At 41.1% G+C, this 22603-nt stretch overlaps 3 long non-coding RNA genes and 1 pseudogene across 3 annotated transcripts; 3 read left to right on the forward strand and 1 right to left on the reverse strand.

Moving 5' to 3' along the window:
- Window positions 1-62: 62 nt before the first annotated feature.
- On the forward strand, window positions 63-985 carry LOC116329727. Its single transcript, XR_005608189.1, has 4 exons — window positions 63-140; window positions 252-312; window positions 414-487; window positions 568-985. It is a non-coding gene; the product is annotated as an uncharacterized LOC116329727 (long non-coding RNA).
- Window positions 986-1044: 59 nt separating this feature from the next.
- On the forward strand, window positions 1045-2016 carry LOC120432911. The gene is made up of 4 exons (XR_005608188.1): window positions 1045-1470; window positions 1585-1628; window positions 1740-1796; window positions 1907-2016. It is a non-coding gene; the product is annotated as an uncharacterized LOC120432911 (long non-coding RNA).
- A 13086-nt stretch (window positions 2017-15102) lies between these two features.
- Window positions 15103-22603, forward strand: part of LOC120443669 — a 24046-nt pseudogene continuing 16545 nt past the window's right edge.
- LOC116323557 lies at window positions 20282-22377 on the reverse strand. The gene is made up of 3 exons (XR_005615582.1): window positions 22332-22377; window positions 21801-21808; window positions 20282-20411 (listed from the first exon to the last, which is right to left on the reverse strand). It is a non-coding gene; the product is annotated as an uncharacterized LOC116323557 (long non-coding RNA).

Here is a 22603-nt window from a genome sequence, read left to right on the forward strand (position 1 = left end):
TTTCTAAATCGTCGGCAAAGCGTGCTAAGAGGAAGGCTCGGAGGAAGAGAGCAGCATCCGGGCCCGACTCCAGCAAGGAAGCGCTTGAGAATATAATATACAGTGAAGCATGTCGAACGTCAGCAAGCCTGAACAAAGTGGTAAGTAGTAAATAGTGCTTAAGGTTGTTTCTAAAATAATGTCCTAAAATATTTGAAAATCGTCGAGGTTTTAACTTTTATTCTTTCTTTTCTGCCTCTTGTTTCTAAAAGTCAGGAAAAAGAGTCACGCTGCGAAGAAACACCACACAGAAGCTTTTCCCTCAGTACAATGGTAAATATATTCATCTTGTTATGACTTTTGCTCACAATAACCAGGAGTGTTCCTGTGTTTCTGAAGTGATTCACTCTCATTTGGTGTTATTTGATCCAAAGACAACTGAGGGTCTTCAGAGCAGCGTGAACGGCCGTCACCTGAGAGCAAGACAGTCCTCGGGCCTTCCCTCCAGGTACTCCAGCTTCATCCCACAGTCCAGAGAGATGCAGTTAGGTTGAATGTGAGTGTGAATTGTCTGTTTCTCTGTGTTAGACTGGCCACCTGTCCAGGTTGTACCCCCGCCTCTGGCCCCATAACATGGCTCCAACCTTGAATTGGTTAAGCAGAAGGGATGGATGGATGGATGGATGATCCAAAGAGAAACATTGAAGGCACTCTCACAAAAAAAAGATAAGAACTCATTTTACACATTGTTGAAACATCCTGAAAGTTACTTGTTCTGTTTAGAAACTTGTTGAACTGTCATTAGAGTTTGTTTCGACTTGTTTTTCATTTCTTATTCGGTTCAGCTGTGTTTCTATGTGTCCTTAGTTCCCATAATCAGCCTCCTGTGTGTAAATATTGTGTCAGTCTCCCTTTGTCCCTTGTCAGAGTGTTAGTCTCCATCCCCTCGTGTTTCCTTGCCTCAGTAGCTCTGTTTCCTATAGTTTTCCACCAGTATAGGTTTTGGTTTGACTTTTCAGTTCCCTCTGTCAGTCTTTGTATTTGGTATTTCCTCATCAGTCTCATCACTTTCCTCTGCAGAGAGAAAACAGGAAAAGGACCTGAAGAGACGTCTATGCAAACGCTCTCATTGTGAAAGATAAGTATACATCCATCTAATCTGTGACTCGGTCACAACTCTGATCAGCAGTTCTTTCAGGTTTGTCTGTTTTGATGATGTTATTAATTGTTATTATCCTTTATCCAGTTAACTTTCAGAGAGGAGCGGAGGGAGGAGCGAAGCCAGTGTGCTCTGTAAACTCTCATTAAAAAAAAGATAAGTATATTTGATTTTCTATAATTATGACAGCTCCTCCTCAGTGAACACTTCCTCTAGTTGCTGAAATCATTTATTAATTTTTTTCTTCCCATTTGTCTTTTGTTTTTCAGGGAAAACAGAGAGGAGACAAGGTGACATTAAGACCTAAGACAGGACGGATTGAACCTTTTTCCGTAAAAAGATTCACTCTGTTTTTAATCATAATATTGATAAAGATCTATAATTCTGCTTACCTGGTTGATAAAGTTATTAAAATGATTCCCTCTTTACTGTCATTTGTCCATTAGAGAGTAGATGAGAAGAGTGAACGTCAGCAAGAATGAACAAAGTGGTAAGTAGTAAATAGTGTTTAAGGTTGTTTCTAAAATATCCCAAATATTTGAAACTCGTCGAGGTTTTAACTTTCATTCTTTCTTTTCTGCCTCTTGTTTCTAAATGTCAGGAAAAAGAGCCAAGCTGAGAAGAAACACCACACAGAAGATTTTCCCTCATTAAAATGGTAAATATATTCATCTTGTTATGACGTTTGCTCACAATAACCAGGAGTGTTCCCGTTGTTCTGAAGTGATTCACTCTCATTTGGTGTTATTTGGTGTTTGTCTTTGAAAGGAGAGGAGCAGTAACGACACTGGGAGACAAACAACAGGATGATCCAAAGACAACTGAGAGTGTTCAGAGCAGCGTGAACGGCAGTGACCTCAGAGCAAGACAGTCCTCGGCCTTTGTGGTTCCCTCCAGGTACTCCAGCTTCATCCCACAGTCCAGAGAGATGCAGTTAGGTTGAATGTGAGTGTGAATGGTTGTCTGTTTCTCTGTGTTAGACTGGCCACCTGTCCAGGTTGTACCCCCACCTCTGGCCCCATAACAGCTGGGATGGCTCCAATCTTGAATTGGATAAGCTGAAGAAATGGATGGAAGGATGATCCAAAGAGAAACATCAAAGGCCCTCTCACCAGCTTTCATTTATTAAATTTGTCTTTACTGAACGATTTCTGGTGTGTATTTGCATTGATACTCAGACAACAGCCCCTCTTTCTGTTTGTGCTAGAAGATTCAGACAAACACATATTACATATATAGATTGTTATGATATGACTCAGTTTCACATTTAATGCTATATGATAATGATAAGGTCCAGTTTAATAGTATTGCTAGTGTCTAATGAAATGAACACGTGATTTTCAGATCCAGCAAAGTGAATATTTGGAAAGGTTTAATGAGTCATCAGGTATTTCACTACAAAGATGATGTGATTAAAGGTTCTCGTACATGCAGGTCAGAAGTTTTGCTCCATCCTGGATGTTAAATGCTGATCAATGTTTACACATATCTGCACATTTCCAACAGCTCATTTCACAGGTCATCAGTCTCCTGACTGCATATGCAGAGTTTTATCATCACCTGTTCATGGCAGACAAACATAATTATGAATTCTTGTTTTAGTTCCATTCAGTCACTCAACATCAGGTGTCTGCCTGTCCTGAGCTGTGAGAACTACAGTGAGTTCCTTTCCTCTTTAGCTTAGTATTAATAAACCAGGTCGTAGGTGGGCACCTGCATCCCCGTCTATGGACAGATCATAACTGCCTGGTTTTACACAGAGAAATCACTTGTTGTCAGAAGTGATGAAAGTGTTGAAGCACTCTGTGTCACAGGAGAAGTCATTCATGATGAGAACTGTGGATGACAAATCACATGATTGGATCCTAGTTCAAAGTACGCTTTCTTGAGTCCTACAAGAACATAAAGTACAATTAAAATTAAAAAACTACCTGAGATGAGTTTGGAAAATAATTCAGATTTTAAGTCTGAAAATATCTTTACTTCTTTTAGCATGCAGTTAGCAAAGGTGAAACTTTTCCACATGGGGATGGAGATTTTTTACAGTTTGAAATAACTGGGATGCTGGCTGTTGTTTAATGTGTTTATTAAAAAGTCAAGAAGCATATTTTATTGTTTATTGGTGAAAATAATGGATTGTTGTTCATTTGTTTAATGGAAAGACTGAAAGTGTGGCCTGGTGTTGACTTACATTTATTCAAAGTGATGAAGTACCAACAGATACTAAAAGTCACAGGCTGAAACACGTCAACTGCTTTATTATTTCTAGTTATAAATAAACTGTAAGAGCAATGTGCAGCAACAAAGAAAACATCCCTTAAATAAAACAGTACCTAGTTCATATGTTTTAAGTTCTAACTACTAAATAAAATACAAAAAATATCAGAGAAATGCTTCAGTATTGTATAGGTGCAATAAGGGAACATGATTTGTAAATCAGTCGAATAATTAAGTAGAATAATTTGTTCTGAAAACTGTAAAAATGTGTAAACGCTTTGGTAAAAATAGGAAGAACTACATTTAAAAACGAATGATTGGAATCCAAACATTTTTGTTTTTCCTCAATACTCCATCCTCCTCTTAACATTTTTGTTTTCCAGCTTTTTTAGAGGGAAAATGATTTATTACATCACTGCAAGAAATCTGATGGCCAACTTTGTTGTTAATACTAATTAGTGTCAGTCCACTCAGTCTTTCTTGTGCCGTGGAAGGTCTGTGGTAGTTGTTTAAGTACACAGTGAAGGGCAGATGATGCTGCCGTCTCCCTGTCAGCTGTGTCCTCTCATCTTCAGGAGTCTGGACTCGTGAGCGAACGTGTCAAATAAGAACTAGCAAGTATGCATGTACGATCTCTTTACTTGGTACTGAGAGATGCCATCTAAAGGAATCGACTCTGGACTAAAGCAGCGTTTTAACCGTTTCATTGTTAGCCCCGCCCCCTAACTCTGATGGGTGAGGTTGACAGATGAAATAAATTCATTATGCAGTGCATCACAGTAACCATGGAAAAATAATAATTGCTTCTAAAAATAAATGAGTTGGTTTTAAATGAATTAAAATTTTAATTATATATTTAATACTTTTATTTCCAGTTTAACTCATGAAATTTAATGAATTTAATGATGCACTCATTATTCTTATTATTTAATGATTGTTTATTTATTTTAGCATTCTTGGCACTCCATAAATTACATGCTCAACTACTTGCTTGGAGGTGTTTTTTTTAACAGTTATTTGTAAAGGAGAGTGTTTAGATTTTACTCTAAACTGTGAATGACTCAAACCCAGCCATTGTCTGGGTCTGTATTTTGCTCTGAACACTAATGCTTTGGTCAAATATATGCTGATGCTGGTCTCAGCTCCTCGTCTCCCACAATAGGAGCTGCTACAAGTTCAAGGTAAAGGCTCAGTAACCTGTTGGGCTTGGAACCTTTCTTGCTTTGCCTTTAACTCAGCTTTTTCTGACCGACTAGTGTCTGGTTAGGTTCATTCGGACATTGAGCAGCAATAGGCTTCTTCACCACATCTAAAGGAGAATCACACTTTTGGCATACAGGGAACCTTAATAGGTCTCCTGGCACTGCTATTTCTTGCCATTAAGTAATCTTTGACATCACTGTTATTCTCTTTAGGACAGTTTTAGTAGCTTAGACAACTCTCTTAGTTGAAGTTTAACAGAAATGTTTAACAAAGACAAGAAGAAATTCTTGTCTCTGTTTTAACGCTGCACTAAGCTCACTGTCAGTAGGAGGATTCTTGGACCTTTGGCTCAGTTTGTCTACTTGCTTTGCAAGCTCATCCACTCTCCTTTCAAGCTTAGATGCCTCGCTCTGTTTTGTAGTCTGTATTGGAACAGGCTCATCGTCATAGGAGGGTACATCAAAAATGGAGTGGGCATGTACAGCTGCTTTTGTAGAACCAAGATATTTTAGCCTAGCTTTGCAGATCTAGCACCTTCCTCAGTTCTTAACACGTGGAGGACTTCTGAAAATGCTGATGGACTGTTTTTTTTGTTTGTTTTTTTTGTTCTCTAGCTGGAGAGCTATGAGGAGACTCATCCCAGCAGCCTCTATTGAACTGTCTGAGCAGGTGTTTGCTCAAGGTTTCAACAGAGACTGCCCCTCTAGAAATAGCTCGAGTGAGGAGGCTATGGAGTGTGTTCAAATATGCTGAGGACTTTTCTCCACTATTCTGATTGGAGCTGAGAAAGGCTGCAAATAACTCTTCTCCGTTCTCTACAACACTAAAATCAGAATCACGCTGCCTAAAATAAGCTCTGACAGGTGAGCTCACATCAAAACACTTAACGATATTTGCTGCTGCACTGGGCAAAGTTTCAGTAATGTTCCTAACCTTTAGTGCATCATTAAAGGAGGAATCAGAGGAGAAGATCCACTTGTGTGCGCCATGTTTCATAGTCTACCTCTCTAGTGGGCCTAGGAGTGCGGCCAGAGAAGGTGCGCAGTCTGGTTTGTGTAGACCACGAGGTTGTTGTCTCATTTCTGATAACATGCTCAACAACAAGCTTCTGAATCTGAGGTTGGTTAAGAAGACTGATCGATATTAACAGGGTTCACCACAGCACTAACAAACGCACTGTGGGTCTGTGTACAATCAGTAGGTTCATCATGATCACTAGCTACAGTGTCATGGAGAGATATGTCACCATCCTGGGCTGTGTGTCAGGAGTCTCAGAGTAATGTTGAGCTTCTTTGACCTCACTCTGAATAACACTCAAGAAACCTGCTTTAACACTACTTCCAACAGCCGTCAGTTCTTCTAAGTATCTGCATGCTAACTCCTTGCCTACTTCTTCCTGAGCAACATCTCAAATGGTTTTGAGATGGTCGCACAAGTTCAAGGATGCACACCGAGGCAGGTTGGCTCAAATATTAATACAATTTTATTTGTAATTATAGAAGTAAAATAAAGAATAAAGCAGTAAGAAAATTGAATGTAGCGTTGTTGTTGACAGTGTCCTAAATTACAATAAAACAATCATTGAACTAGGACTTACCAGCAGCCGTGGACCCAAAAGAAAATCACACGGAAATATCACTACAGCCTGCACCCAGTGCTGAACAAAAAAGTGTGAAAACGACCCACCACCTGAAGTCCTAGGGCCACTGGCACGTCCTCTGTTCACTGAAAATAAAAGCACAAGACACAGCACATTAAAAGAATTTAAAAAAAGGACACTGAGCCCAAGGTCGCTGCATATGGGGAGGAAAATCAAAATCAGTCTTTTCGATCTTTAATAAAACAGAAAAAACATGCGTGCGCACACAGAGCGCAGAGTTATACTCTTATAGTGACCGGTGCAATCCCTGCAATCAACGTACAGGTGGGTTCCCAGTTTATCCAGTTACGTAACGACGAAGAGGGAGGAGAGAACGAGGGCGATAGAGCAAGTGAGAGAGAGAGAGAAGGACATAAGGGCGAGTAGCCCATCCGGCCACACTAGGTTATACCATTGTGATAACACCCTTGGATAAGGGAAGGATGTGGGAGGGCGGTTCTATCCCTTTTTATTTGTTTTGTCTGTCCTTTCTTCAAATATTTTTATTGTGAAGCACAAGTAAAGATTACAAGTTGCCTGACGTCGCTTCATTTTTATACGTTTATCACCAAGAAGGAAGGGGAAAAAAACACAAAACACACAACCAAGACAGTAAAAATACAACAGAGACAACTATTTGAAATGCAACAACAAAGTATTAAAAAAACATGAACTACATTTAAAATCCTATAAATGAAACAATATCTAGTTAAAAAGTTCTCTATGTGAAAATAACTGAAAATTCCAAAAACAGAACAAATAAAATAAAGAAATGTCCAACAAATACTTCAATATTGTCAATGAACAGAGGAAAAATAAAGGAACTTAATTTAAAAATCAGATACAAAGTTGAATCATTTGTTTTAAAAACTGTGCAAAACATTAATCCCCCAGTTTATAAACTTTAAGGACCGTGGAAAAGTCAAAGTCTGAAAAGGTATATCACTGTCTTATTTTACATTTATATTATCACAATTGTAGAAATTTAGAAGAAGATTTTCAAGTGTTCTGTTTCATTTGATTGTCTTTGCTTTGGTGAATCAGCCCAACAGTGAAGTTTGGGCCACCACTCTGACTCTGATCTGGCTTCATGGTTTGGTTTAAGGATGGATGCAAAGAGCGAGTGGGAGCTTCTGGCTGTGAAGGCTGCCTCATGGCTCCAAGCTCAGAATGGTAGAAACTACTGTTATGATAGTAACAGATAACATGCTAAAATCAACTTTTCCCCTATATTCATTCTTATAATCATTGTGTGTTCTGTGATTTTTAGCACCGTGTGTGTCAGAGTGTGTGGAAGCTGGAAATGTCCTGTTGGGTTGCAGCGTGAAGAAAGAAGCTCTGGGACTCTGAGTGTTTTCTTAAAGTGGATTGGTGAACAGAAGCATTTCTACTTGCACCATACTGCCTTTGACTAAGTGCTGCCTTTTATAATTTTTTATAAAATCAGAATTACTTTTGGATTATAAACTGTTGTTTTAAATTTGAACCCAATTTGGCTTTAATGCTGTAAAAGTGTTTTCAGAATTATCTGAATACTCATAATACACAGTAAAGATTGGACAGCTACTGTGTGTGTGTGTGTGTGTGTGTGTGTGTGTGTGTGTGTGTGTGTGTGTGTGTGTGTGTGTGTGTGTGTGTGTGTGTGTGTGTGTGTGTGTGTGTGTGTGTGTGTGTGTGTGTGTGTGTGTGTGTGTGTGTGTGTGTGTGTGTTACGTCTCCCCGAGGGCGGGAGGGAATAACACAACAACTCCGGAACCTCAGTAAAGGTGTTAAGAAAAAGATTTAATGGCAGCGCTCCCACAAAATAAATAACCCAAATTCAAACAACAAATGTGGGGGAGAAAGGGACCGTTAGGTTGTGCCAAAAAACACCAAAAACACAAAACCAAAACATAGCTGAGCTACTATCCTAGAAAAAACAAAAACAGAAAGTCCCTAAACCACAACTCAAAACAAGCTCAAAATTACATGGGTGGCACCAACCTACTTACCTAGTGTTTCTAACAAAGAGTCTCTACGTGAGTAAGTGTATGGGGTCCCCAAACTTACCTAGTCCACTTTTACTCCCACCACAACCATCAAACAAAAGAAACACAGCAGAGGAGCTTTACACATGAGCCAAACATTTCAAAGGAGGGAAGAGAGGCCGCCCCCAGCCACAGGTGAGTCTCCTTATCAAGGTGTGCACTCCTGGTTTGTCCAATCAGGGTCTCCCTCCTCTAATTGGTTGGACATCCCCAGATTGACATCAGCCTGCAGTCTGCGACCCTAAGGGATTAGCAAACAAAAGGAGAGGGAAAGAAAACATGCAGCCTGCAGACACGTAACACCCCACCCTTACAAGTCCAAACAAAAAGTTTGGATCCTTCAAACACAAACAAAAACCCTAAACAGACTACAGGGCACGGGATAGTGCATCAGCCAGGACATTTTCTGTCCCTTTTTTATGGCAGATCTGAAGGTTATACTCTTGGATGATTAAAGACCACCTCATAAGCCGACGGTTGTTATTGTACATCCTTGAAAGGAAAACAAGCGGATTGTGGTCTGTAAAGACTTTTATGGGTTCTACACTTAATCCAAGATAAACCTCAAAATGTTGCAAAAAGCCAACAGAACGGCAAGAGTTTCTTGTTCGATTGTGGAATACCTTCTCTGAGGAAGAGTGAACTTCTTTGAGAAGTAGCACACAGGGTGATCGAGTCCATCCTGATCTTCCTGTAGAAGGACAGCACCTACCCCAACGGCGCTAGCATCGACCTCCAACTTGAATGGTCGGCTGAAGTCTGGGGCGGAGAGAACAGGTGAACATGTAAGCAATCCTTTAAGATTCTCAAAGGCATGTTGGCATTCATCAGACCAGAAAAATGGAACTGAGGGACTGGTCAAGGCAGTCAACGGGGCAGCTACTGTTGAGAAGTTCTTACAGAACCGGCGATAATATCCGGCCATTCCAAGAAAACGACGTAGCTCCCTTCTTGTAGATGGAACTGGAAAGGTCGAAATGGCACGGATCTTGGCATCCACTGGGCATACCTTTCCTCCGCCAACTTGTTGGCCTAGATAGAGAATGGTGCTTTTACCAAACTCACACTTGGCAAGATTCAAAGTCAGCGAGGCAGCTGAGAGGCGTTCAAATACAGCTGACAAGGTAGCAAGATGCTCTGCCCATTCACTGGAATACACAACAATGTCATCTAGATACACCCGACAGTTTGGAACATCACCCAGTACTTTGTTCACCAGCCTCTGAAATGTAGCTGGTGCATTACATAACCCAAATGGCATGACTGTGTACTGGAGGAAACTGTCCGGAGTTACAAAAGCAGATATCTCTGATGCCCTTTTGGTTAAAGGAATCTGCCAGTAACCTTTCAACATATCCAGTTTAGTGATAAATGTGGCAGGTCCGATGTCATCAATGCAATCATCGATGAGGGGCAAGGGGTATGCGTCAGGAACTGTCACAGCATTCACTTTGCGGAAGTCCGTACAGAACCGTGGACTGCCATCAGCTTTAATGTCCAACAAACATGGGGAACTCCAGGGGCTACAACTGGGTATGGCAAGTCCATTCCTAATTAGATATTCTACTTCCTTTTGCATAACCTCTCTTTTGATAGGATTGACTCTATATGCACGTTGTTTAATTGGTGCAGGATTGGTAAGAACAATGTCATGGGATATCAAACTCGTCTGGGTAGGAATATCCCCAAACATACACCGGAAAGACAAAATCAGGTTCTGAATGTCTTCAGCCTGATCAAGTGACAGGTGAGACAAATAGTGGGGCAAGTCAGACAAAATCTCACTATTACTGAGTCTCGTACCCTGTGACGCATCTTTGCCCAGGACCACATCCTCCTCACTGCTTTCATTGGCTATCTCTGAAGTTACGCATGCTACAGGAGAGCTAGACGTAACCTTGTGCGGAGTGAGGGGACCATCTTCATTCTCTCTAGAAAGATAATGTTTCATCATGTTAACGTGGCATACTCTGGTCTTGCGACGACGATCAGGTGTTTGAACAACATAATTGGTCTCACTAAGTTTCTTTTCCACCACATATGGTCCAGAAAACTTTGTTCTCAGAGAAGAGCCCAGAATGGGGAGCAAAACTAGAACCTGATCTCCAGGTTTGAACTGGCGAGCAACAGCTCTCCGATCATAGTGCTTTTTCATCCTTACCTGCCTAGCAGTTAAGGTGTCCCTGGCAATAGCGCAAGCCGATTTAAGGCGCTCTCTAATTTTAGCCACATACTCAGGGATGCTCTTCAGTTTTTTAGTTGGAACAACTAGCTGTTCTTTAAGGATATGCAATGGTCCTCTAACTTCATGTCCAAATACAAGCTCTGCAGGACTAAAGCCTAGGGACTCTTGCACTGCTTCACGAGCAGCGAACAATAAGAATGGGATACCCTCATCCCATTTCTTTCCAGTCTCCAGACAGTATTTGCGGAGCATGGACTTTAATGTCTGGTGAAATCTTTCAAGTGCTCCCTGACTTTCAGGATGGTAGGGGCTTGATGTAGTGTGTTCCACTCCTAAGGCCTTCAAGGCCTGAGCAAAGGTCCTAGACTTAAAGTTGGTTCCCTGATCAGTCTGGACTACCTTTGGAAGACCAAACACAGAGAAGAACCCGACCAGAGCTTTACTGATGACAGGAGCGGTGATTCTTCGCAGGGGCACTGCTTCAGGAAACCTAGTAGAAGCACACATCATTGTTAGAATGTATTGGTGCCCTGACTTCGATTTTGGTAAAGGTCCTACACAGTCAACAACAACCCTGCTAAATGGTTCACCCATCACTGGAATTGGTGACAGGGGTGCAGGTGGGATAACTTGATTTGGCTTGCCCACAATTTGGCAAACATGGCAGGTACGACAGTAACGTACAACATCAGACTTGAGTCCTGGCCAAAAAAAATGTTTGAGGACCTTATGATACGTTTTATTTATGCCAAGGTGTCCGGAAAGTGGGTGATCATGTGCTAACGCTAGGACTTGCAAGCGGAAAACCTTTGGCACAACAACTTGATAAACTGTATGCCAGTCATCTAAGTTTCCACCAGCCCAGCGACGTAGAAGGGAGGCCTTCATCAACAATGTACGCCACCTTCTTTACCTTAGCTTCCTCCTGGGTAAGTACAGAAGAACGGCATTTCAGAAGAGAGTCATCTTCATGCTGTGCAACAATAAATTCCTCTCTAGAAGAGGGCAGTTTTATCTCTGCATGAGGAAGAGAAAACATCTTTCTAGACTCATCTTTAAGCATAGCTTCTGGTCTAACACTATCAGGTGCTTCTTTCATAACGAGGAAAGAGTCAGACAAATCAAAGTCAGTCTTCTTGGATTGAGATCTAGTTACCACACAAGCAGGAAAAATGTTAGCATGCTCCTGCTGTTTAACTTCTAAGCCTGTTTCAGGCTTATCCAGCATCTCAGGTACAGGCATCACTTTTCCACCTGCTAAATCATTCCCGAGGATGAAATCAACCCCTTTATGGGCAGCGAGGGAGGACAGCGACCTTACCAACTCCACTGAAAACAGAGGAAGTGATATGAACATTGTGTAAAGGTGCAGACACAAAAGTCATTCCGATACCCTGGACCACAACACTTGACTGACAGGATGACTCAACAGACAAAGGCAAAATACCCTCTCGAATGATAGACTGCGAACCACCCGTGTCTCTCAGTATTGTTACAGACTGGTCATCAACAGTATCACCTGTTAAAGAAACACAACCCTGTGTGATAAAAGGTTTGAAACAAGGATCTATTCCACTCTGAGATGTTTGGTTTCTGGGAGGAGACATGTTTTTAATCAAACCCACGCCCTTGGGTTGTGGTGGTGTGGTCTTATTTTTTAGTGCAAGGCAATCAGCAATGACATGACCCTTTTGTGGCAATAGAAGCATTCACGTACCTCACGAGAGAGAAAAATGGTTGCTTAGCTCTGGCTTCAGGCTGACCACGATCAGGCTTTGGTGAGCGTGTGATCAACACTTTATCTGAACGAGGGATGATGCAAACACACTTTTGTGAGTCAAAGTGAACTCATCAGCCAAAATGGCTGCTTTTGACAGTGAGGCAACCTTTTGCTCATTTAAAAACATTACAAGCTTCTCTGGTAATAGATTCTTAAAATCTTCCAACAGGACTAACTGACGAAGCTCTTCAAAGTCTCTCTTCACTTCACGTGCTGTGCACCACTTGTCAAAAAGAACTGCCTTCTCACGTGCAAACTCTACATATGTTTGACCATTAGACTTCTTGTGATTCCTGAATTTTGTCGGTAGGCCTCAGGTACAAGCTCATAAGCACGAAGGATGGACTCTTTCAGTACATCGTATTTCATGCTGTTTTCGATAGAGAGAGATGACACAACCTCCTGTGCTTTGCCCATTAGTTTGCATTGCAGTAGCACAGCCCACATTTCTTTTGGCCATTCTAATGCTGTTGCAATCCTTTCAAAAGCATTAAAGTAGGAATCAACTTCGGTCTCTCTAAATGTTGGCACCAAAGCAATATTTTTAGCACATCAAACCTACAGGTGCTGCCAGATGAATGTAATGGATCTGAAGTAACCGGTGAGCTGGGAGAAGACTGGCTTTGTGTAAGTCTCATAGCTTCCACGTCTAGCTGTTTTAACTTTACCTCCTTCTCAGCTTCAATTTCCAGCTGACGTATCCGAAGTTTGAGGTCAAACTCGGCCTTACGTGTTTGCTCCCTCTCCTGCGCCTCCAGCTGAAGGCGAACTAGACGCACCTTAAGTCTAGCATGTCCGTTTGACCCACTGAAGTCTGGGGACACAGGATCGAAACGAGGTAGAGTGGGAGGCACCTTAGGCTCCACCTGGACTTTGGGAGGAGTAGCCATAGCACCAACATCCTCCTTCAGAGGTTGGACTCCTTGCTCGACAGAAAGAACGTTACCATCACCTACATCAGAACCAGTAAAGATTTTCAACTCAACTAAATGTTGTAAGATAATACCCTTAATTTCTTTTTTCGTACTATATTTCTTCACTGGAATATCAAAGTGTGCCGCAATACTCAACAAGTCATCTTTACGACATAACTCAAACTTCTCAGGACTCGAGCACGAATGAAATCTTCTAAATCGAAATCCATACTTAAATACAAGGCAGTAACATGATACCAAGCACCAGAGTCGTCTATAGATCCGGAAAATAGATCCCGGACGAGCCCCCACTTGTGTTACGTCTCCCGAGGGCGGGAGGAATAACACAACAACTCCGGAACCTCAGTAAAGGTGTTAAGAAAAAGATTTAATGGCAGCGCTCCCACAAAATAAATAACCCAAATTCAAACAACAAATGTGGGGAGAAAGGGACCGTTAGGTTGTGCCAAAAACACCAAAACACAAAACCAAAACATAGCTGAGCTACTATCCTAGAAAAACAAAAACAGAAAGTCCCTAAACCACAACTCAAAACAAGCTCAAAATTACATGGGTGGCACCAACCTACTTACCTAGTGTTTCTAACAAAGAGTCTCTACGTGAGTAAGTGTATGGGGTCCCCAAACTTACCTAGTCCACTTTTACTCCCACCACAACCATCAAACAAAAGAAACACAGCAGAGGAGCTTTACACATGAGCCAAACATTTCAAAGGAGGGAAGAGAGGCCGCCCCCAGCCACAGGTGAGTCTCCTTATCAAGGTGTGCACTCCTGGTTTGTCCAATCAGGGTCTCCCTCCTCTAATTGGTTGGACATCCCCAGATTGACATCAGCCTGCAGTCTGCGACCTAAGGGATTAGCAAACAAAAGGAGAGGGAAAGAAAACATGCAGCCTGCAGACACGTAACAGTGTGTGTGTGTGTCCATTCTTTTTCTCTGCCACTAGATGGTGATGATGTTCATACTTTGTGACTTTTGACCTGTTTCACAAACCAAAGCCAATTTCAGGAGTCATTCCACTTTCTTCAGTTCAGGATGCTCATGAGACAGTGAAAGGAACTAAACAGCTAATATAACAGGTTCATTCCAGCTTCGAGGCAGTTTTGTCAATAAAATGCTTGTATTCTGCTAATGTTTGCTGATCATTCCTTAAAGGTCCCACAGCAGCACACGATCCTTCAGTTTCTAAAGAATAAGTAAGACACAATCTAAAAATGGAACTATATTTACTGTCTCAGCTGCTTTCTAACGCTTTCAAACAGCAAGACTTGGTTCACTGCATTTTTGTCTTTAAGAGGAGACATTTAGGGAATAGTGCTGTGTTGACTCGCTCTTGAACAAACAATAAACCATCCACTTTCCAAGAATAGCTCAATTTGATCATTTTTCTGCACGAGTCAATAATCTGAAGCACTCATACCTCGTATGGACAGATATTTGTGAAAAGTTAACCCACAGGAACCTATGCCATCTACAAAATTATACCATACCATAAAATAGAAAGAAAAAAAAAAAAACAGCCTCATATCTTGATATTGCCTGTTCTATCAGATCCAAGACGGGTGCACTATGAAGGAAAAATATATTTGATGGGGATAGTTTTAGTGTCAGATGAAAGCGATACAGTCCAAAGCTTCAGCTTCAACATAATACATAATACATCTACCCAGCATAATACACTCATCACCAAAAGGAAATGACTGTGATTAGATTGGATGTGACTTGAATGAAAACTGTGCTTGTTCCATTCTGGTAGATGCAGCGTTTTTGAGAACAGCAAAATACAAATACAGTATAATTTTACAAGTGCGAGAGTTTCTACCGTTTCAGATATATATATTTTTTTTAAAATGACATCCTAATTTGTAAAAGAAAACACAAAGTTTGGACCGATCTCAAACCGCAGCGTAAAGCTCCACCCACCCGGTGCTCTCTTACTAAAGAATCGAGCACACCCGCAAGTCATCCTGTTTCGGGAAAGTCGCTGTGTGGGCTGAAGCGCTTCGTGCTTGCAGAATATTCTCCACGTATTTACAAGACAGGACTCCAGTGAAGCGACACAGTTCTTACAGTCTGTTCTTAGAGGTAAGTTCCCAGTGTGCGTTTGTTTAAGCAGCTCAACAGCTCACTGACATGACAACTTTAACATGTATGACAACAATCTGGGTGCTGTCACAGTGAAGTTCTCTACGAGCTGTGTTTCTGTTATAAAATGAAATAGATCCATGTGGTGATGAGACATTTGTGCTGTTTTTAAACTCCGTGCCGCAGACCACAGGAAAGTGAAAGTCATGCTTGGAGGGGCGTGGCACTGGTCGCACTGTCAGCCGTATCCATAAGAATAATAGTGATCATCATCATCATCATCACCACCGTCACTATGTCCAATCTAGTACTACTAATGATACTAATCCATCGATCCGTCCATCTCTTCTCTTCCGCTTATTCAATTCCGGGTATGACACCTCGCAGGTTTGTCGCAGGGCTGCAGATAATCATTGACACTGACTAACCTAACCCCACTAACTGGTTGTCTCCTTGTGCAAGGAAGCTGTTGAGAACCCACGCAGACACGAGAGAATGCAAACTCAATCACAAGGGCCGTGGCCAGATGGTGGATTCAAACCTAGGATATTCTTCCTGTGAGGATAGTAGTAATAATAGTAATAATATTATTATATGAATAGTAAAGATAACCACATTCATTGATATGATTACATTATCTGATGAGTTTCATGGGGAAGATTGTACAGCAGCTATAAAAGTGTTTGCATCACCATTTCCTTAAATGTTTTTGTTTCACAGGTGCGATGATGAACTGTTGTGGTCTGCTAACACTCCAGAAGGAACCAGGTACTAATAGAAAATTAAGAGACTGTATTCACTAGAGCCTCACTTCATTATTAAAATCTTCATGTATACTTATTTCTTAAAACAGTTTGATGTGGCTACAATGTGAAATTTCTGACTAGAATATATGGGCTGTGTTTGTATCATAATTCTGTTTCTCTGTCAGTTCCTCTGAAGAGCATTGAGGTGGAGCTGGAGGTGAGGGACCATGTGGCTACAGTGGTCTCCACTCTGAACTATGAGAACAAGGAGGACAAACCATTAGAGGCTGTTTTTGTCTTCCCTCTGCCTGGAGATGCTGCTGTCTGTCATTTCAGTGCTCAGATTGGACAGACACAGATTGTAGCTGAGGTGAAGGAGAAACAGAAGGTGAGCTGGACAGTAAATATAACCTGATTATAAGTGAGATTCAAAATAAACACAGTGAATGTCACTGACATGTGTCACCTGTGCTTCAGGCTCGTGAGGAGTATGATGATGCTCTGAGCTCCGGTCAGCAGGCCTTCCTATTGGAGGAGAGTGATGAGAGTGCAGATATATTCTCTCTGAGTGTGGGCAGTCTGCCTCCAGGAGAGAGCGCCTCCATCAGGTTGGAGTACGTCATTGAGCTGGCTGTGCAGGCTGATGATGGTCTGAGGTTCTGTCTGCCTGCTGTGCTCAACCCTCGATACCAACCTCAGGGTAGGAAAATCATCCAACACTTATTAATTTAGTTTGTTTATCACAAAACAATCATGCTTGTAACAAGCATGAGTCGCAGTGAGTCCCACAGTGATTTGCAGCTTTCTCTCATGTTAACTCCAGGTAGTGAAGGTGCAGGTTTCCAGGTGACTTCTGTTCCAGCCTCTCTGGTCCCCTACAGTCTGTCTTTTTCTGCCCGAGTGTCCTCTCCTCGTCCAATCTCTAAATTAGAGTCCAACTGTTCCCTGGACCCTCTGCAGTACCTCAACACTGATCAAACCCAGGCCACGGTAGGTAGAGTGCTGATGTGTCTGCTGTGTGTGGTTGTTACTTATTACTGAGGAATAAATATGAATGTGTTTGTGGTGTGCAGGTCAAGCTGGCTGCAGGACACAAGTTTGACAGAGATGTTGAACTGCTGATTTATTACAAAGACGCCCACCAGCCCACTGCTGTGGTGGAGGCAGGACAGGCCTCTGCTGAGCCGGGTGAGTAACATTAGTGTTGTTATTAGCTTTTTAGTAAAAAATATCATTATCCATATTCTTCAGCTCAAGAGTTATAGTTCTGATCAGAAACACTGGTTGTGGGCATGACTGTCATGGTAATCTTGGACTTTTAATGATCTTTGAACTGTTTTTTCCAGAGTGGATTTATTGTTCAGCATAGATCTTTAATGAATTTGAAAAATAAGAATTGTTAAGCTTGCATAAGTTTGAATATATTTTGGATTTTCTCTAATCCATACATGGTTCAAAGTTTACAGTGGTCTAAAAAAGTATTTGCCCTCTTCCTGATTTCACAGTTGTTTTTAGATGTTTGTCACACTTTCAGCTCATCAAACTAATTTAAATATTAGACAAAGATAACACAAGTAAACACAAAATTCAGTTTCTAAATGAACGTGTTTTATATGAAAAATCCAAACCTACATCATCCTGTGTGATAAAGTGATTGACTGACTTTTTCAGGTCATGTCACAGCATCTCAATCAGATTTATGTCAGGACTTTGACTAGGCCACTCCAGAGTCTTCATTTTGTTTTTCTTAAGCCATTCAGAGGTGGACTTGCTGTTGTGTTTTGGATCATGAACAGATGTCCAGACGTTCTCCTTCAGGATGTTTTAGTAGAATTCATGGTTCCATTTACCACAGTGAGCCTTTGTGTTGTTTTTGTCAGCAGTGGTTTTCTCCTTGAACTTTCCTGTGAATGCCATTTTTGACCAGTTTCTTTTCTATTGTTGAATCTTGAACTCTGAACTTAACTGAGACATGAGACAACTATGAATTCAGGAAGGAAAAACACTCTTTCTTACCACTGTACATACAGCTTAAGTGCATACAATCACTTAAATCTTTTACTGAGTGGTGCTTAAGGTTCTGCGATGTCTTTTAACTTGACAAAGCCAAGGCCTGTTACCTTCCCATTTGTGATCATGATTGATTACAACTGGTTGTTACTCTTTGTCATCATGCAAGTTCTTTGTTGTGACAGCACTCATTGGACTGACCAATACTCATAACAATGGGAAAAATCAAAGAAAGTCAGTGAAAATCTGAGGAGGAGAATTTTAGATTTACATAAGCTAAACAGCTACAAAGATTATCAAGCTCAAACAACTGCATGTGAGCATGTATGTATGTAAACGTTTGTTTTGGTTTTTTGGATGTGTCATCACCTTAATAAGTTTGTAAAGAAGACCCAAACTCTCAATTTTAAGAAATTGGTTAGGATCTTCAGGAACAACCCAAGTATCAGTAATTCTCAAACGTGACATGAACTTTAAACTGCTGGAACACCAGTGTTACTGTACTGGGCGTCAGTGTCCACACTGGGCGTCCGTGTCCACAGTGAAGCGACTTTTTCATCGCTGTGGACTGAGAGGGTGCTGACCAAAGAAGAAGCCCCTTACACTTGACCGAAATTTGCAGCTGGCCACGTGGACAAAGCAAATACCTTCCAGAGAGTTACGGTCAGATGAGAGAAGGATTGAGCTATTGGGCCATAATGATAAGAGGTATTGGAGAAGTAAAGGAGAGGCTTTCAAACTTGAGAACATTGTACCAGCTGTCAAGCATGGCGGTGGTAACATCATGCTTAAACTGGTCATATCTGAGCCTGTTTGCATCATTTTGACCCTGTGTGAATGAGAGAAAATCAAACATTAAAAAACAGTTTTTTTTTAAGTCACTAAAGATGACTGTACTGTTATTTCACACTCAAAAAACAATTCAGAGAGTCAATAAAAGCCCAGGATTACCATGACATTTATTACCATGATAAGTGAATATAAACCACAATTATAAACATGTTGGAATATATAAAAATTTAAACTTGACATTTTTCTGTCCTTTTCGTGTGTTTCAGGCTCTCTGATGGGTGATCCAGTGGTGATGGTGAGTCTGTACCCTGAGTTCCCCCAGTCTGTGATGTCTTCAATGGCTTCAAGTGGAGAGTTTGTATTTCTATTGGATCGATCTGGAAGCATGAGTAATACTCGGATCAGCAGTGCCAAGGTATTCATAATGTGATGTTTCATAGTGTTCCTCTCACACAGTGGCCTCATTATCTTCTCCCTCTTCCCTGAAGGATACTCTGCTCCTCCTGTTGAAGAGCTTACCAATGGGCTGCTATTTCAACATTTACAGTTTTGGGTCCAGATATGAACACATTTTCTCGTGAGTGACTCAGTCCATAAAACTGTGCTTCAGTCAATGATGTCACTTGTGTGTAAAGTGTGTAATAAGATATCTGCCCTAGTTACACCAGATAATGCATTTCTAGAATACTTACAGCTCATTTAGGTAAGCTGCTGTTATGTTATGGTTCTAAAAGGCCGTTTTGAAAGCGCATGAGTGAAACTCATTGAATTACAGTGTAGAATTTGGCAGTGCTAAACAGCCATCAATCACTTATTGTCAAGGCTTGCTGTGTGGCAGGTAGTGGTTGGACCCAAACACAGGACTCTAAGATGGAGTATTTAACTTACAGGCAGCAGCTTTTATTCGCTGGCAAAAGCAAACTGAGAAACACAAAACAAAAACTCAAACTAGGAAGAATGACCTAAACTGGCAGTGCATGACATAACTTAACCTGACAAAACGTAACGCATGAGGAACACAGCTAATGCAGAGGACATGACAACTAACAGAGAAAAACACAGGGCTTAAATACACCAGGGAGTAACGAAGGAATGGAAAACAGGAGGGAAGCACAGGTGGGGCTAATCCGACATAAAGAGACACAGGAAGCAAAGCAGGATACACTGACATAGGACACAGACTATCAAAGTAAAACAGGAAACATGACACATACGCAAAGACAGACTCAGAGACAGGGCTTCACACAGAGATGACTGACTGTGTAACAGAGGGAACAAGGAGACAAGGGTGATTAGACATGTGACTGGGGACTAGGACAGGCACAGAGAAAACATGGGGGCAGAGACTAAACACAGACCAAGAAACATACAAAGGGAGGAAGAACTAAGATCACTAAGCACAAACGAAAGATAACCAAAACCAGGAATAACAATCAAAGAATATTAAACCAAGAACTGAAACACAAACACTGGGTCAGAGAGCCAGTACTGTGACACTTATGTGTATCTCATGGCAGTAAGAGTGTGGAGTACAGCCAGAAGACCATGGAGGAGGCTCTGAAGAAAGTTGAGGAGATGGAGGCTGATCTTGGAGGAACGGAGATCCTGGAGCCCCTCAAACATATTTACAGCCAGCCCTGCATTCAAAATCAGCCTAGACAGGTAACACACACACACACACACACACACACACACACACACACACACACACACACACACACACACACACACACACACACACACACACACACACACACAGAGGTTATATAAATAAACTGACAGGTAAATTAAAGAACACTGACTATCAACATCACGGAGTGTAAATTTGATAACATCATGGAGAAGCTCACGGCTCTCCAACATGAGATTGAGAGACCAGTGTCGGACTGTTAGAACAGCTTTGAAATTCTCATGAGTTGTTCGCACTAAAGTAAAAACCACCATCACTTCATGCGGCTATCCCTTCGGTGCCAGCTGCGGTCTCAAGGCTGGAGCTGAACAAAAACTCCCTGATAACGGACCGTTTAGACTGTTCTTCCCATTCTATGCAAGGCCACCTGGGTTGGCTGGAAGACTGTTTACTGAGGACACTGTCTCAGCTGAACTCTGGACACACACACACACACACACACACACACACACACACACATACGTGTTTTCGTGAAATATCAGGACCTATGACAAAAATGTGACAAATGGGAACGTGCCTTTCTGAAGGTCCTAGAGGCATGGGAATCACACAAAGTTTGACCCATGCTTCCAGGAACACGCCCATCTGTTGAGATTTTGGCTAGGGTGAAATTTTGGTCAAACCTGAATTTAATGCTACTTGTGAGGACACTGTCAGGTTTATGTGACTTATGAGTACCATAAGGTCACACACTGATATTTCATGTTTAGGTGAATTGTGAAGCCCATGGAAACACATAATTTTCAAGTATATATGACTTATAAGGACCAGGTAAGGGTAGGTTCTGTATTTTTAAGCTTGGCTCCTTTTGAGATTACAATATAATAGGCATGGATGCACAATAGTAATGCTCACCAGTCGGGTAACTTCTGACAGAAATATCAGACATTTATGTGTTAATAAAACAGTAAATATGAGCTGTGTAGAGACTTAAAAAAGACATAGGTCAAATGTGGTCAGTCTACTTTTTAAGTCTTAATATTGTAATGCATTAATTCATTTTGTAGTGAATGTTCATGTCAATAAAAACGTGGAACATTATCTGCCTTTCTTATCATTTAATTGGAAAAAGCACCCAGCATAAACCACAGATTTATGAGTAAGAACAATGCAATACAGAAAACTACAATATTGACATAACTGTGGAAGCAACAAAGTATCTCTCTTGGTTGTTTCTTTTTTTCCTTGCATCTTTCTTTTAATGCAATGATCCTGTTGTGGATGTAGTACTTTATGGCAACCCAGTCTCTGCCTTTACGAGCTGCCGGCTCTGCTTGGAAGCAGCAGTCACATTCCTTTTACCTGGTACTTTGCAGCAACCTTTACTTCATCATTTGTCCACTTGCTTCTCACCTTCCCAGCTGTCATAAATGGAAACAAAAGAAAATATCTTAATGTGAATGCAAGAAAAGATAGAAAATATTCTAGTTTATAGTTTATAATGTGAATACAAAATGTTCTTAAACCTTGCTTTCTACTGGAGCACTTTAAAGGAGCAATGTAACACAAACTAGAGTTGTTGGTTCTACCAATTGAGAAAGGCTACAAAAAACACATTCATGTCCTTCACAGCTTAAAACAATATGAGGACAATGTAACACAAAACACAAAAATATCAAATTTAGTAGGAATAAATATCAAGCTGATGCTTTAAAGGGAAAGTTAGAACTAACAAATGGTACGCCAATTTCTTTCTCCTAAGATCTTCACAAAGAAGTAAAGCTAATGTTGATTTTGGGAAACTTTGACTCAAACTGATTGTTTTAATACAATCAAAGTGCATTTAATTTATGCACTAGGCCCAACTGACACATAAACTTGATTACTAAATACAAAAACATGATGTGTAACCTGTTGGAAGAATGAAGTGGGTATGTCACTCACCAATTGGTCTGTATGAGGCTGAGACAGGACCTCAGCACTTGGTGTCTGCAACAAAAGACAACAATATAACGTCAGAAACATTCTCTAGTATAAATCCCGACTAGATGATCAACTACAGATCATATTTGTAGCAGTGAACATTATTCACAGAAGGATCCGACTTCCTTATACAAGATTCTATAGAAACTTAACACTGTACAGTTCTGCTACCAACAATATGAGGACAGTGTAACACACACTAGAGTTGTTGGTCCAACCACATGAGGAAGGCA

Source organism: Oreochromis aureus, linkage group 14 (assembly GCF_013358895.1).
Source record: "Oreochromis aureus strain Israel breed Guangdong linkage group 14, ZZ_aureus, whole genome shotgun sequence".
NCBI classification, from domain to species: domain Eukaryota; kingdom Metazoa; phylum Chordata; class Actinopteri; order Cichliformes; family Cichlidae; genus Oreochromis; species Oreochromis aureus.